At 41.0% G+C, this 15,593-nt stretch overlaps 1 protein-coding gene and 1 pseudogene across 2 annotated transcripts in view; one reads left to right on the top strand and one right to left on the bottom strand.

Annotated features, from left to right (window-relative positions):
* The window catches only part of SYN2 (synapsin II), a 161,420-nt gene that overhangs the window by 95,060 nt on the left and 50,767 nt on the right, over positions 1-15,593 (bottom strand). The window lies entirely within an intron of this gene.
* On the top strand, positions 13,829-14,220 carry LOC308529518 (golgin subfamily A member 7-like; annotated as a pseudogene). Its single transcript has one exon. The product of its transcript is annotated as a golgin subfamily A member 7-like (transcript).

Below are 15,593 nucleotides of genomic sequence, written 5' to 3'. Positions count from 1 at the left end.
TGCAAATAAAATAAAATTAGAAGATATTTATCTCCTTGCATCTCCAGATGAGAACTCAGCCTGCACACCTTGATTTTGACTTTTTGATACTCTGAGAGCCCAACCACATTATGTCAGACTAATGACCTACAGAACTATAAGCTAATAAATGAGTATTGTTATGCAGCAATAGAAAACTAATACCACATATTATGCTAACTGAAATAAGTCAGTCAAATACCATATGATTTCACTCATATATGGAATCTGAAGAGCAAAACAAACAAACAAAATAGAAACAGACATATAGATAGAGAACAGACTGATAGCTGCCAGAGGGAAGGAGGTTGGCGGCTGTGTCAAAAAGGTGAAGGGATTAAAAAACTACAAATTGGTAGTCACAAAATAGTCATGAGGATGTAATGTACAGCATAGGGGATATAGTCAATAATATTGCAATAACTATGTATGGTGCCAGATGGGTACTTAAAATATCAGGAGGAACACTTTGCAAAACATGATTGTCTAACCACTATGCTGTACACCTGAAACTAATACAAAATAATATTGAATGAAACTGTAATTGAAAAACTAAAATAAAATTCTCTTCTTAAAAAAAAAAAAACCAACAATATCACAAGACACATCCATTGGAATTGTATGAGTTCATAGTTCTATTAAGATGGCAAGGTGAGTCTGGGATAGCACATAGCTCCACTTCAAGCCAGGTTAGAAAAGTTTTCTCTATATTATAAAAGAGTTCATGTGTTCTCCAGAAATCCTGAGAAAAAAACTCCATGTGAGGCTATGTGAATTCTACAGTGAAAAGTCTTTGAAAATATCATGGATTGTTTGAATGGAAGCTTCTGAAGCTTTCCTTCTATATAAAGCACCAGAGTTACCCTAGAGCAAGGCTTTTTCTGATTAAATCAAGTGTTCTTTCCTTTCCTAGGATGCTACCCAGGACAAAAACCCCTGGAAGGGCATGGACCTTCTCTTTTCCCCTCTTTCCCTTCTATTCTGTCATTCAAACATTTGTTAGATGTTCACTCTGTGCCAAACATTATGCATAGATAAAAAATTGTTGTGACTCAGGAGATGGAGGTTACTTCAGGCTATGTGGGAGTGGGGTATATTTGAAAAGGCCAAAATTTACTTTACCAGGCTTTTTGATATGCAAAGAGGTCTAAGTTTAAGAGTCAAGAATGCTGATGAAGGGGTTCTGTCCCAGAATTCCAGTGACTGGATATAAAGCCCTTGCCTAAAACTGCAGCTGCTGCATGAGTTGGCATTCTCCTAATTTAAACTTTATGAACAGATGAAATTAGATTGCTCATACAATTCAATTATTTTATCAAAGATGCAAGCAATTCCCTCTCAATTTATGGCAGAGTCTGCAAATTTTGAAAGTGGCTGTTTCACAGGAATGATTAAAGCTTCAAAACCAGTGATTACAAGTATAATGCTCAAAATCAAGAAAAGATCTAAAACAAGAATCTTATAAAGCCCATTTATCTATATCACTCTTATCTATATTACCATCATCTCTTTCTTAGTTTTGTTTGGTTTTGAACAATGCTTCACATGTACTTAAGAAGGATGTATATTCTCCAGTTGTTGGATGCAGGATCTGTATATGTGCCTGTTAGATCATTCTTATTAATTATGTTGTTTAAATGTTCTATAACTTTACTGCTTTTTTGACTTTTGAACTTCAAATAATTAAGATGTATTGAAATCTCCTAACAAGTATATTGCATTTATAAATTTCTTCCTGTGGTTCTTCAATTTTGCTTTATATATTTTGAGACTGTTTTAGAATTATTAAATATTCTGAGTTGAACCATTTTGCCTTAAAATATATTTTGTCTGATATTAATATGGCTATCCCACCATTATAGTTTTCTTTCTAAACAGCTTTGTTGAGGTATTGTTGCTACCCTAGTTTAGTGTTTGCCTGATATATCTTTTTTCCTATTTTCACTTTCACGATCTTATGTTTTGTGTATCTATGTATGTATGTATGTACAGATAGATAGATCTATATCTATAGATCTATATATATATATCTATATATATAGCTATATATGTCTACATATCTATATAGATCTATATAGACATATAGATATATATCTATGTAGATATATATCTACGTAGATATATATAGATATATAGATATATATAAAAGGATAAGCAACCATCCGACCATCCAACCAGCTGGTAGGTATGATACACACTGACCACCAGGGTGCAGATGCTCAACACAGGAACTACCGAACGACAGCAACTTTGCAGCGTGCCCTCTCGTACTCCGGGACCCTTCGGGGGATGTCGGAGAGCTGGTTGCGGCCTGGCCAGGCCTAGGGACCCCATCTACCAGAGGGACCCAGCTCACTCCACAGACACCCTTTGAGCCAAGATGCCGCCCCAGGTGCAGCCGGCCAGGGAGGGACGGAGGGAGGTTGGCTGGAGGGTGTGTACGGCCCATCTCACCCAGTCCCGCCCCGCTGCCACCTTTTAACTAATTTCCTTTCAATGTGCACAAATCTGTGCACTGGGCCACTAGTGTTTCTTATAAAAGGCATATAGTTAAATTATTTTTAAATCCTATTTGATAATTTCTTGTAACTGGTAAATTTTGGCCACTTACACTTATTGGGATTACTGTTATGTTTCACCTCAAATGTGCTTTTCATTTGCCCTATACATCTCTTTTACTCTTTTCCTCCCCCCTTCTTGTTAATTTTCTGAGTTTTATGCTGATTTAAAAGTTATATAAGGCTATTTCTTTTCTTTCCATGGTTAACCTTGAAATTATATTGTTGACTTTAACTACATTTGAAATTAGTTGACTGCATAATCCCCATCCCAAACAATGTAAGCACCTTGGAAGTGCGCTCCTCAACCTTTAGTGTGTGTATGAATCACCTGGGGAATGTGTTAAAATGTAAATTCCAATTCAGTAAGTCTGAGGTGAGCCTAATATTCTGTATTCCTAAGCTCCCAAGTGATGCCATGCTACTGAGAATCAAGGCCTTAGAATTAGTAGACATTTGGGTTTGTTCCACTTTTGGGGCCAATATGAAAATGCTGCTATGGAGCATTTTTAATGTGCAATTTTTTAATGGATATATAACTTTAGTTCTCTTGGGTTTATACTGAAGAATGGAATTTCTGGGTCATATTGTAATTCTGTTTAATCTTGTGAAGAACTGACAGACTTTTCCAAAGTGGCTACAACATTTTACATTTCCAGAAGCAGTATATTAGGGTTCCCACTTCTCCACTTCCTTGCCAGCACTTGTTATTGTCCATCTTTATTTTTATTTTTTTAATCCTCACCCAAGGATATTTTTCCATTCATTTTTAGAGAGAGTAGAAGAGAGAGGTAAAGACAGAGTGAAATATCGATGTAAGAGAAACACATCAATGGACTGCCTCCTGCATGCGGGCTACCAGGGCCCAGGCCAGGGAGGACCCTACAACCGAGGTACTTGCCCTTGACTGGACCCTTCCGTACACAGGCCGATGCTCTATTCACTAAGCCAAACCAGCTAGGGCTTGTCCATCTTTTTTATTATAACAATCCTAGAGGGTGTAATAATATACCACTATGGTTTTGATTTGCTTTTCACTGGCAAATGATGCTGAACATCTTTTCAACTGCTTGTTGGACATCTGTATACGTTCTTTAGAGAAATGTCTATTTAAATCCTTTGACCATTTTTTCACTGGGTTGTCTTTTCAAGTTACGGTGGTTTTTGTTTTTTCAGTCCTCACCCAAGGATATTTTCTCCCCATTGATTTTTCAGACACAGCAGAAGAAAGGGCAGAAGTGGGGAGAGAAACATTGATGTGAGAGAGACACATCGATTGGTTGCTTCCCACACAAGGCCTCAGTGGGAGACAGGGATCAAACCCACAACCAAGGTATGTGCCCTTGATCAAAAATTGAACCCGAGATCCTTTGGTCCTCGAGCTGACACTCTAACCACTGAGAAAAACTGGCCAGAACTATAACTGTTTTCTATATATCCTGTTTACTAGACCCACTTCAGATCAATGACTTACAAATATTTTCTCCCATTTATTCCTAAGTATTTTACTATTCCTTTTTACTTTATTGATAGTATCATGTGAAGCACAAAAATTTTAAATCTTGATGAAATGTATCAAATTTTTTCTTTTATTGCTTTTGCTTTCGGTGTCATATTTAAGGAACTATTGTATAATTAAGGTCACAAAGAATAATATCTATAGTTCCTTCCAAGCATCTTACAGTTTTAGCTCTTATAATTGAGTCTCTGATCCATTTTAAGTTAATTGTTGATATAGTGTGAGGTGGAAGTCCAATCTAATTCTTTTGCATATGAATATCTGTTGCTCTAGTACCATTTACTGAAAAGACTTTTCTTTGCCTGTTTAATTATATATATGGCCTATCTATCTATCTATCTATCGAATCTAATAAAAGAGAAACATGCAAATTGACCATACCTTTGCTACACCCAAGCCACGCCCACCAGCCAATCAGAGTGACTATATGCAAATTAACCCAACCAAGATGGAGGCCGGCAGCCACGGAGCTGGATCAAGCAGGAGGTTTGGTTGCCCCGGCGATGGAGGAAGCCAAGCTTCCTGCCTGCCTTGGCTGGCTGTGGCCTCTGCTAAAGGCAACAAAGTTTCAATTATAGAAGATAAATAAATCCCAGATACCTGCTTCCAGCCAGCCTCCATTAGGAGCTTGGGTGGCTGGGGGCCATGGCCAGCCTGCAAACAGCCATCAGCCCCTCACCCAGGCAGCCAGGCACCCCGGCGGGGACCCCCACCCTGAAGGGGCTGTGGACAGCCTGAAAACAGCCCTCAGCCCCTCACCCAGGCTGGCCAGGCACCCCAGCGGGGACCCCCACCCTGAAGGGGCTGTGGTCAGCCTGCAAACATCCATCAGCCACTCACCCAGGCTGGCCAGGCACCCAAGCAGGACCCCCCCTCCCTGAAAGGGGTGTGGCCAACCTGAAAACGACCCTCAGCCCCTCACCAAGGCTGTCCAGGCACTCCAGCAGGGACCCCCACCCTAATCCAGGACACCCTTCAGGGCAAACCAGCCAGCCCCCACCCATGCACCAGGGAAATATGCAAACTGACCCTAACAGCAGAACGACTGGGAATGACTGGTCACTATGACACACACTGACCACCAGGGGGCAGATGCTCAATGCAGGAGCTGCCCCCTGGTGGTCAGTGTGCTCCCACAGGGGGAGCTCTGCTCAGCCACAAGCCAGGCTGATGGCTGCCAGCACAGCAGTGATGGCGGGAGCCTCTCCTGCCTCCTCAGCAGTGCTAAGGATGTCCGACTACAGCTTAGGCCTGGTCCCCGCTGGCAAGTGGACATCCCCCAAGGGGTCCCAGACTGCGAGAGGGCACAGGCCGGGCTGAGGGGCACCCCCGCCCCCCCAAGTGCACAAATTTTTGTGCACCAGGACTCTAGTATGTATATATATAAAGCCTAAGCAACCAGCGGACTGGCCAACCAGCCAATAGCTATGACATGCAATGACCACCCAGGGGCAGACGCTCAACACAGGAGCTGCAGAGCTCTGGTGACTTGGCAGCTGTGGTTCCTGGGTGATGCACCCGGAACCAGAGAAGAGGGAGCCCGATTCTAGGGTTTGTCACCTGAGAACTTCCCTCTCACAATTCAGGACCCCTCAGGAGATGTCAGAGAGGTGGTTTTGGCCCGATCCCTGCAGGCCAGGCCAAGGGACCCCATCTGTGCATGAATCTGTGCACCAGGCCTCTAGTATGTCTATAATATGCCAGTAACACATTGTTTTTATTGCAGTAGCTTTGTAATCAAGCCTTGTAGTAACATTTGAAATCAGGAATTGGAGTTCTCTAACTATCCTTTTTAAAATTGTTTTGGCTTTTGTGGGTTCCTTGAATTTCCATATGATTTTAAAATCAGCTTAATTCCTGCACACACAAAAAGGCCAGGTGTAATTTGGACACTGGAGTGCACTGAATCTACAGATCAATTTAGAGAGTGTATAGAAATACAACTGAATTTTTCCTTTCCAAGATGTATGCCTTTATTTCTTTTTCTTACCTAATTGCCCTGACTAGAATCTCCAAGTAAAAAGTTCAATGAAATGGTGAGAACGGCCATCCTTGTCATCTTCCTGATCTTGGAGGAAAAAGTTCTAGTTTTTCACCATTAGTATGTTGTTAGCTATAGGTTTTTGTTCTTGTTTTTTTATAGATGCCCTTTGTTAGGTTAAGGAAGTTCCCTTTGACTCCTAAGTTGTTGTTTTATCATGAAAAAAAATGTTGAATTTTGTCAAATGCTTTTTCTGTCTACTGAGATATTGAACTGTGACTTTTGTATATTGAACCAACCTTATATTCCTGGGACATCCCGCTTGGATCATGTGGTATAATCCTTTTTATATAGTGCTGAATTCAATTTGCTATTATTTTGTTGAGGGTGTTCATAAGAGATATTGGTCTGCAGTTTTCTTTTTGTGGTAATGTGTTGTCTGTTTTGATATCAGCTAATATTGGCCTCTTAAGGTGAGATTTAAAATGTTCTATTCTCTTGCCTTTTTTTTTTTTTTTTTGAGTTTGTGAAGAATCAGTGTTAATCTCTTAAATATCTGCTACAAATCACTACTGAAGCCATCTGGTCCTGAGCTTTTGTTGGTGGGGGATATATATATATATATATATATATATATATATATATATATATTATATTATTAATTCAATTTCTTTAATTTTATGAGTTTATAGATTGCCTATTTCTTAATTTATTTTCAGTATTCTGTATTTCTAGGAATTTATCCATTTTCACTAAGTTATCTAATTTACTGGCATACAAGAGTTCATAGTGTGCCCCTTATATTCTTTTTATTTCTCTAAGATAGTAATATTCCTTCTTTCATTCTTTTTATTATATGTTTTTTAAATTTATTTTAGAGAAGGGAAGCGAGAGGAATAGAGAGATAGAAACATCAATAAGAGAGAATCATTGATCGGCTGCCTCCCGCATGCCCCCTACTGGTGATCAAGCCGGCAACCCAGGCATGTGCCCTTGACTGGAATCAAACCTGGTACTGTTCAGTCTGCTGGCCGATTCTCCATCTATTAAACCAAACCAGCTAGGGCCATACTTTTTTTTTTTTTTGGCATGTCTTTTTATTTGAAAAGCAGGCATTTTAATGTGGCAACCTAGAAATCAGAATCTCTCATGTCTCCAGGATTTGTTATTGATTTTGCTACTGCTATTTGTTGGTTTAGTGACTTTGATGAACAGTCTGTATTCTTTATCGTGTGGATCCAGTGAAGTCTCTGCTCGATTAGTTTAGCAGTATCATAATTATTGGGTGGAGATTTCCTGAAATGCCTGGAACCAATAAGTTTCCTAGTCTTTGCTGAGGGATATGTGCATGTTGGGGCAGGAATGCAACTCAGTCATGAAGTTTACAACTTTGCTCTAGCCTATACATCCTGCTTGTACTGAGCCTCATGTCAACCAGAAGTGAGAGATTATGGTCTTTGTCTTTCGTGCACATCTACATAGCCCCTCGTTGTGTTGGCCTTTTAGATTCCCAGAAATGTGTTAGAGTTTTCTTAAGTCATCTATGGATATTTTATTCCCTAACTTTTACTTTTAAGTTTCTACCAGCTCAGGCAGCCATGATGTTAAACAACTGCCACTGATAAACTTTTATAAGACATTTCTATATCATTTTCTGATGTCTTTTTACACCTGTTACTATGTTCACTTCCAAAATACCCTCCTCTGTTATGGCAAACTCCAATTTATCTTTTATGATATAGTCCAAATATCAACTCCTCTGTTAGGTCTTCTTCACTCCATCTACCTATGAGCCAAATCGATCCCTCCCATAACTCCCATAGCCCTCTTTATATGCATTGATTATAACTAATATTTAATCTACCCTGTCTTCTTTGCTAGATTGTGAATCTTTGAGGACAGGTACTATACCTTATTCATCTTTGTATACCTGAAATCTACACAGAGAAGGCACTGAGGAGATGTTTTTCCAATTGATTTTCAGTAGAGAATTAATCATACCATTAGTAGTAAGAACCAATCTCATTCAAGGCACTGGGTCCTCAGACATAAGCAGAAACTGATGATCACAAATGAATTTTATAATGCAAATCTAATACCAGAAGGCTTATAATTAGCAGAACAAATGGAAAACCATGAGCTTCTTTTTATTAAACTTTGAGAAAATGTCACTTGGAATCAGATTAGTGAGAATGTCCTTCTGGAGCTCTGACTGGTTCTCCACACACCTGGGTTCTCTTCCAAGCCACCCTGTGACCTCTTATAGGACTCTAAAGGAGCCAACAAGGATCTGTCCTTTAGTATCTGTCCTTTAATATGAAAGTTATTAATTCCATCTTTAACTCATATATGTTCTATCAAATTTATATTTTTAAAAGATCTTTCTTTGCTGTATGGAGAAATAATTAAAGAAAGATAAGGCCAAAAGGCCAATTAGGAAGCTACTTCAAGAATCTAAGTGAAAACTGATGGTGACCTGGACCAGCGAGAAATGGGATGACTTGAGAAATTGTGGAGATAAAACAGATTTAATTTGGTATTAGACTAACTGTCAAGAATGAGAAAGACTCAGTGAAAGGTGATCCCAAAGTTCTAATTTGACAGGTTGGATGTTGGTACTGTTTATTAAGGTGGAAAAAAAGTTTTGAAGAGGAGACAGGCTTGAAGGGGAAAAAATTCAAGAGTTCTGCTTTTGATATATACATATGAGATATGCAAGTGGAGATGTCATGCTGATAACTGAAACTCAAAGGTGAGGTCTGAAGTGGAAGCAAAAATTGTAAGCTTTAAGATAAAGATGGTATGAAACTACCTAAGAAAAGAATTTACACACAGAAGAGATAATAAAGGCTCAGTTCTGAACCCTGAGAAATCCCAACATTTAGTAATTAGGTAGAAGGAAAATAACTAGACAAGGATACTAAAAAAGAGCAGCCACACTCCTCCAGTGGTGCCTTGCATCTAGACCAGGACACATATTGGTACCAGCAGATGCCCACATTCTTTTAATTGGGTACCTGGACCCTGTTGGGCTCCTTGATTTTCTTCCATGAGAAAAAGAGCAAGCCATGAGGTGAAGTACAACAAAAGGACGTCTTCCATGTGCCAAATGATGAATTAGAGAAAAGGAATATCTCAATAAATGAAATAACTGAATCCCTGAGAGGGTTTTCTATGGAAATACTGTCACATATAAGGAAGATTTTATTACAATTACTGACAAGATCCTCAACTATTAGAAATCATGGACTGGTGGCCCTGGACCAGAATCATGACTGACTGCTGAATTCTAAAAACCAGAACTTTGGTTCAGCATATAAATTTGACAGAGGCCTTGATTTCCAGTTTATAATTGTAAAAAGTGTACACATTTAATTTTGCTGTAAAATATAATCACTAATAATATGCAATAAATACTTCCTTAAGGAAAGGGAAAAAAGAATTTTTTTTTAATTATAAAGAGCAGCCACTGAAGTAGGGGAAAGAAGGAAGGAATGGCTAGCTGTTTTGAATATTACTGATGGAGCAAGTTTAATGAGTATAGAGAAATGCTCATTGAATTGGTTGAAAAGAGACATTTCAGTGCAGTTAATGAGATAATGCAGAAGCCAGACTGAACCGAGTTGAAGAATAAATGGAAGATGAGAAAGAAAAGACACTACGTATAGACAATTTTTCTTAAAATGTTTCCTTCCCTTGGCTTCAGTGACACTTCCGTGGTTCTCCAACCTACCTGGCTGTCTTTTTTTCAGTCACCTTTCTTGTGTTATCTTCTACTCACCTTTAAATTTTGAAATTTTCCAGAAATTATGTCGTCTAGCTCTTTCTCTCTTCCACATAAGGTCTTCAGTTACCACATGTAGCTGTACCTTTTGCTCAGATTTCTCCACTGAGCTCTAGACTTGTGTATTGTATCATCATTCTCCTTCCACTGTTTTTCTTCCAGTGTTTCAGATTCTCTGTAATCTATATTATTATCTTTTCAGTTATTCAAGATAGACACCTGGGAGCTACGCTTCACTTTTTTTTTCTCCCCTTCTGTACCACAACCAATTCAATAGCAAGCCCTGTCCATTCTACCTACAATTATGTCTCACTTAAAGATTGTCTATGAGCCAAGCATCCGAAGGCTCCTTCTCTCCATTATCTTTCTCATTAAGGCTCACAAGTACCCAATAAGGATGATATTATTCCTATCTGGAAACTGAAGCTCAGAAAGGTTAAGCAACACAAAAAGTAAAAGGCAGAGAGGGAGGGATTTAACACTAAATATGCCTTACCCCACACTGACTCTGACCCCCCTACTTAATGTGTCTGAGGCCAAGTCTCCTCAGGAGTAAAATGGACCTAATATTTCCTATCTTTAGGCTGTTGTGAAAATTTAGAAATAAACTATGAAGTACACATCCCCGGTACAAAGTATGAATACATCCCTAGTACAAGGTATGAATTCAATAAATGTTAAGTCCCGCCCTGACTGGTTTGGCTCAGTGGATAGAGCATCGGCCTATGGACTGAAGGGTCCCGGGTTCGATTCCAGTCAGGGCATATTCCTTGGTTGCGGGCACATTCCCAGTGGGGGGTGTGCAGGAGGCAGCTGGTCGATGTTTCTCTCTCATCAATGTTTCTAGCTCTTTATCCCTCTCCCTTCCTCTCTGTAAAAAATGAAAAAAATATATTTTAAAAAAATAAAATAAATGTTAAGTCCCTTACACTCTTTTATTCCTTCCTCTATACCAGTGGTTCTCAACCTTCCTAATGCTGCGACCCTTTAATACAGTTCCTCATGTTGTGGTGACCCCCAACCATAAAATTATTTTCATTGCTACTTCATAACTATAATTTTGCTACTGTTATGAATCGTAATGTAAATATCTGATATGCAGGATATATTTTCATTGTTACAAATTGAACATAATTAAAGCATAGTGATTAATCACAAAAGCAATATGTAATTATATATTCAATATGTGTTTTCCGATGGTCTTAGGTGACCCCTGTGAAAGGGTCGTTCGACCCCCAAAGGGGTCACAACCGACAGGTTGAGAACCGCTGCTCTATACTGTTTCTGGTAGGATCACAGAGCTGAATGAAGATTGCTCTGTGCCTTCAAGATGCAAATAATTTAAGGAGACAAAATGAACATACACAAAAAGTGATATCTACACTAATAAAAGAGGAAAATGGTAATTGGTGTACGGCGATACCTTTTTCATTGGCTAATCAGGGCTATATGCAAATTAACTGCCAACTAAGATTGGCAGTTAACTGCCAACAAGATGGCGGCTAATTTGCATATGTAGGCACAATGCAGGGAGGCGAAAGGGAAAGCAGGAAGAAGCCCCCTGCCACTGACAGTGATCGGAAACCCAGGGGGGAGCTAAGAGCTGGGGGGCAGGGCAAAGGCGGCCCTGGGGCCGCCTTTGCCCTGCCCCCAGCCATGATCGGAGAATCAGGCACTTTTGCCGCCCTGGCCAGTGATAGCAGGAAGTAGGGGTGGAGCCAGCGATGGGAGCTGGGCACGGTTGAAGCTGGCTGTCCCAGGAGCTAGGGGTCCCTTGCCTGGGCCTAAAGTGAAGCCCACGATCGCGGCGCCCCCCGCTGCCACTGCAGGTCCCCGCTGCCTGGGCCGGACGCCTAGGCCAGAGGCGTTAGGCCTGGGCAGGGGTGGAGCCTGCAACCGCGGGGAGCTGGGGGTCCCCTGCCCAGGCCTGACACCTCTGCCGGAGGCCTCAGGCCTGGTCAAGGGGCCAATCCGGTGATTGGTAATCAGAGGGTGATGAGGGTCAACTCCTCTGGCTGAGGCATCAGGCCTGGGTGGGGGGCAGAGCCGGGGATTGGGGGGATATGATGGTCCCCTTGCCCAGGCCTAAAGCCTGGGTCAGAGGCGTCAGGCTTGGGCGGGGGGTGGAGCAAGCGATCAGAGGGAGATGGAGGTCCCCTGCCCAGGCATGATTCCTGGGCCAGAGGCCTCAGGCCTGGGCAAGGGGCCGATCAGGCGATCGGAGGGTGATGGGGGTCAACGCCTGAGGGCTCCCAGTATGTGAGAGGGGGCAGGCTGGGCTGAGGGACACTCTCCCCTCACACACACACCCAGTGCACGAATTTCGTGCACCGGGCCCCTAGTCCTTTATAATAAAAGCCTAATATGCAAATTGACCAAACAGTGGAACAACCAGCAGAATGACTGGTCGCAATGATGCATACTGACCACCAGGGGGCAGATGCTCAATGCAGGAGCTGTCCCCAGCCTGCAGTCCCCAGGCCAGCCAAGGTGGATGCCAGTGGCGGCCCCCCGATCGCCCCGCCAGCCGCCCTGCAGAGGGAGGTGACCAGCAGCAGTGACGGGGGGAGTGGCCATCAAGTGAGCAGTGCCAGGCTGGTCAAGGTGGGTGCCAGCGGGGGCCCCCCAATCGCCCCACCATTTTCCCCACAGATCAGCTCTGATCACCGGCCAGGCCTAGGGACCCTGCCCGTGCAATCATTTTGTGCTCCGACCTCTAGTAATAATATAAGATGGTAGAGAACTAAGTAATATATTGCATAGTATAGGCTCCTTTTAATAGAATTTCAGAGAGAGAAGAAAGTGCAATTGAGGGATGGGAATGGGAGTGGGCTTTTGAAAATATTTAATAAGGGTATCAACAAAGAGGGGCAGGATATTCAGAAAAAAGATACTGATTTAGAAAGAGGAATAACATGCTCAAGGCCAGGGATTAAAACAAAAGGTACTTATTTTTTTCTACATCAAAGTATTTTTACTACTAAGTTTCCTTGTTACAGTTTAAGTTCCCAATGGAACAAAGGAAAAATTGAGGACATTATTAAGACCAAATGTCCTGGCAGGCAAAGCCATCAATTAAACTGTCTACTGCTTTCTCAGAGAAGAGAAACAAGCCCCAGACTCTGACCCACAGCAGATAAAAATAACTCAGATGCTGGAGTGTGTTCTGAGAATAATACCACACGGTCAAATTGGTCTAATGACGTCAGTCACCTTTTCCAAGCTTTCATCTCTCGGTTGCATCTGCTAAGTGCTAAGATGGACAAATGTCACCATTCCTATGTCCAATATTTCCTTTGATAAAAATCCATGGAGACTATCAATACTAATATGCCCACTAAGTCTGGGGCTTGAAAGTTTTTATTCTCCAGAACCTGTTCAGTGAACCAATTTGGCTTCTATGACAAAGAAATTGATATATAATTTGCTCCATATTTCAGTAGAACTTCTGGACAGTAACATCATAAAATATTAGAAGTGGAAAGAAACTTAAGGATTATTTTGATCTTATTTTATTAATGAGGACATAGAGGCCCAAAGGGGGGAAATGATAAATTCAAGGTCAAAGGGGTTGGGCAGGAGAGGAAGGGTTACGAGGATGACCAACAGACCCTGGAGAAAAGTAACATAGGGCCCCTGTTAAGAATAGTAATAAAAAGTAAGGGAAAAGAAAAAATAGTATAGAGCTATTCTCAGAGCTCCAATAGTTCTTTGATACTGATAAGAAACCTAAAAGATTATTCCAGAGTCACCTCACCTCAAACTTTGGTCCAATAGCCCTTTTCCCCATTTCCTAAGTGTTCCAGGTGGTCAGTCAATAAACATTTACTGTGCACCAACTATGTAAATATAGTCCCTTACTTCAAAAAGCCTACAGACTGGCTGAGGAAATAAGAAATAATACATGAGGGGGTAATACAACAGCACTTGGAGGGCAGATGAAGTGGGGTGCCAGTCTTGTCCTCACCATGAGGCTTCAGCAGGCACCAGTGTTCATGAAGATATTCATTCAGCAAGGATAAAGCAGTGGCACATGCTGCCAGTTCCAGACCAAGCTCCTGCAGAGCTGGAGAGCCAGCCTGAAAGGCAGCAGTTTGAAGAAACAGTTCGAATTCTAAGTAACCTTTAGGCAGAAACACAGAAGCTTGAGAGTCAATCATATCTTGAAGCATGTTTAACAGCATACACCATCTTCTTATGCATAGAAATTCATTATGAAAAGATTCTCAAAAGTCTCCAAATACACTCAAGATCAAAATGAGAAAATATATGCTCCCCAAGACCTCCTCCTGACAGATCTCACTGAAAGCAATCTGAAATTACCATTTATGAAGACAGAGGTATGAGCTGTGGAAGATGAACCATAAATTAAAGATCCCAGCTCCAGCTCCATCAATCCACTGGCTGATCAGAGAGTGTCCCCTACCTCCTCTCTAGAGTATCATACCTTTGTATCTGCTGCCAGAGCCACAGTGCCATTTACTCTAAAGACTTTCTAAAATTCCACACCTGGAATGACCTCTAGTCACTCAGCATCCAATTTGTGCCTTCAAATTGTGTAGAAGTCTGTAATCTTTTGATTGGTTTCTAAGAAAACACAATTAAGCATTTTAATTTTTTATTAAAAGCCATTTTACTTTTTGTATTCTATCCAAAATACAATGAGGCATTTAACTTTTTAAATAAAATATTCAGTTGGTCAGCCTAAGTTTATTTCTATCTGTTACCAATACCAATGGTTCTCATCATACAGCCCAGGTGGCTATTGACTTCAAAGTCATATCTTTGCCAGTGTCCAGTCTTATTTCCCCAAATTAATAAAAGGTTTTTCTCCAGAATTTCAGTGAAGGGTAAGCTGGATCTGTGGTTTTGCTAATATATCTCCCAGATTTCAAAGAACTACATTTCTCAATGACTCGAATCTTAAAGATCTATTTCTGCTGTTAAGTTTCTCAAACTGAAGGTCATTGGAAAAAATAATGTATGATGTTATTTGTTTTATTATAGCAATTATCTATATATATAAAAGCCTAAGCGACCAAATGACCAAATGACTGGTTGCTATGACGTGCACTGACCACCAGGGGCAGACGCTCAACGTAGGAGCTGCCCCCTGGTGGTCAGTATGCTCCCTCAGCCAACCTCCTGCAGCTAGCCAGCTAACCTCCCGCAGTCCCTCCTCCCAGCCTACCAGCACCGCCCTCCCCTCTCCCCCACCCCCCCCCCCCGCCCCACCTCTCCCCGATCGGCCCCGACTGCCGGCCAGGCTGAGGGACCCTACCCATGCATGAATTCGTGCACCAGACCTCTAATTCCTAATAAAGCAGTATCTAATGCAATTTCCAGTTATTTTTCTTTGGATAATTTTGTTATTATCGCATTATCCTGAATATTGGGAAGATGTGGTATATATTGTTTGTTCCTTACAAAAATAAGTAAGCACAATGAAGTGGATGGTAAACCATCAAACACATAAAGGTCCCTCATGTGTTGCTGAAAGTATAATAAGCAAGTGTAATAAATATTTTAAGTATAATTTTGTTACAAATATAACTTATGAGAAAAATTTGATAAGAATAATACTGCATATTGCTAATTTTTAACCATCCCTACTGGAAATAGGTTCATAGACTTCACTCATATACAGTATTCAATGCACAGAAATCTTATGATGAGTTAAAGTATAGAAAGTTAAATGATTTCCAACTAAAACTCTCAAGTCTGAGTCAATAC

This window comes from Myotis nattereri (genome assembly GCF_964212035.1).
Source record: "Myotis nattereri genome assembly, chromosome: 14".
NCBI classification, from domain to species: Eukaryota; Metazoa; Chordata; class Mammalia; order Chiroptera; family Vespertilionidae; genus Myotis; species Myotis nattereri.
The sequence above is the reverse complement of the archived record's forward strand: the minus strand, read 5'-3'. Positions and strand labels throughout refer to the sequence as shown.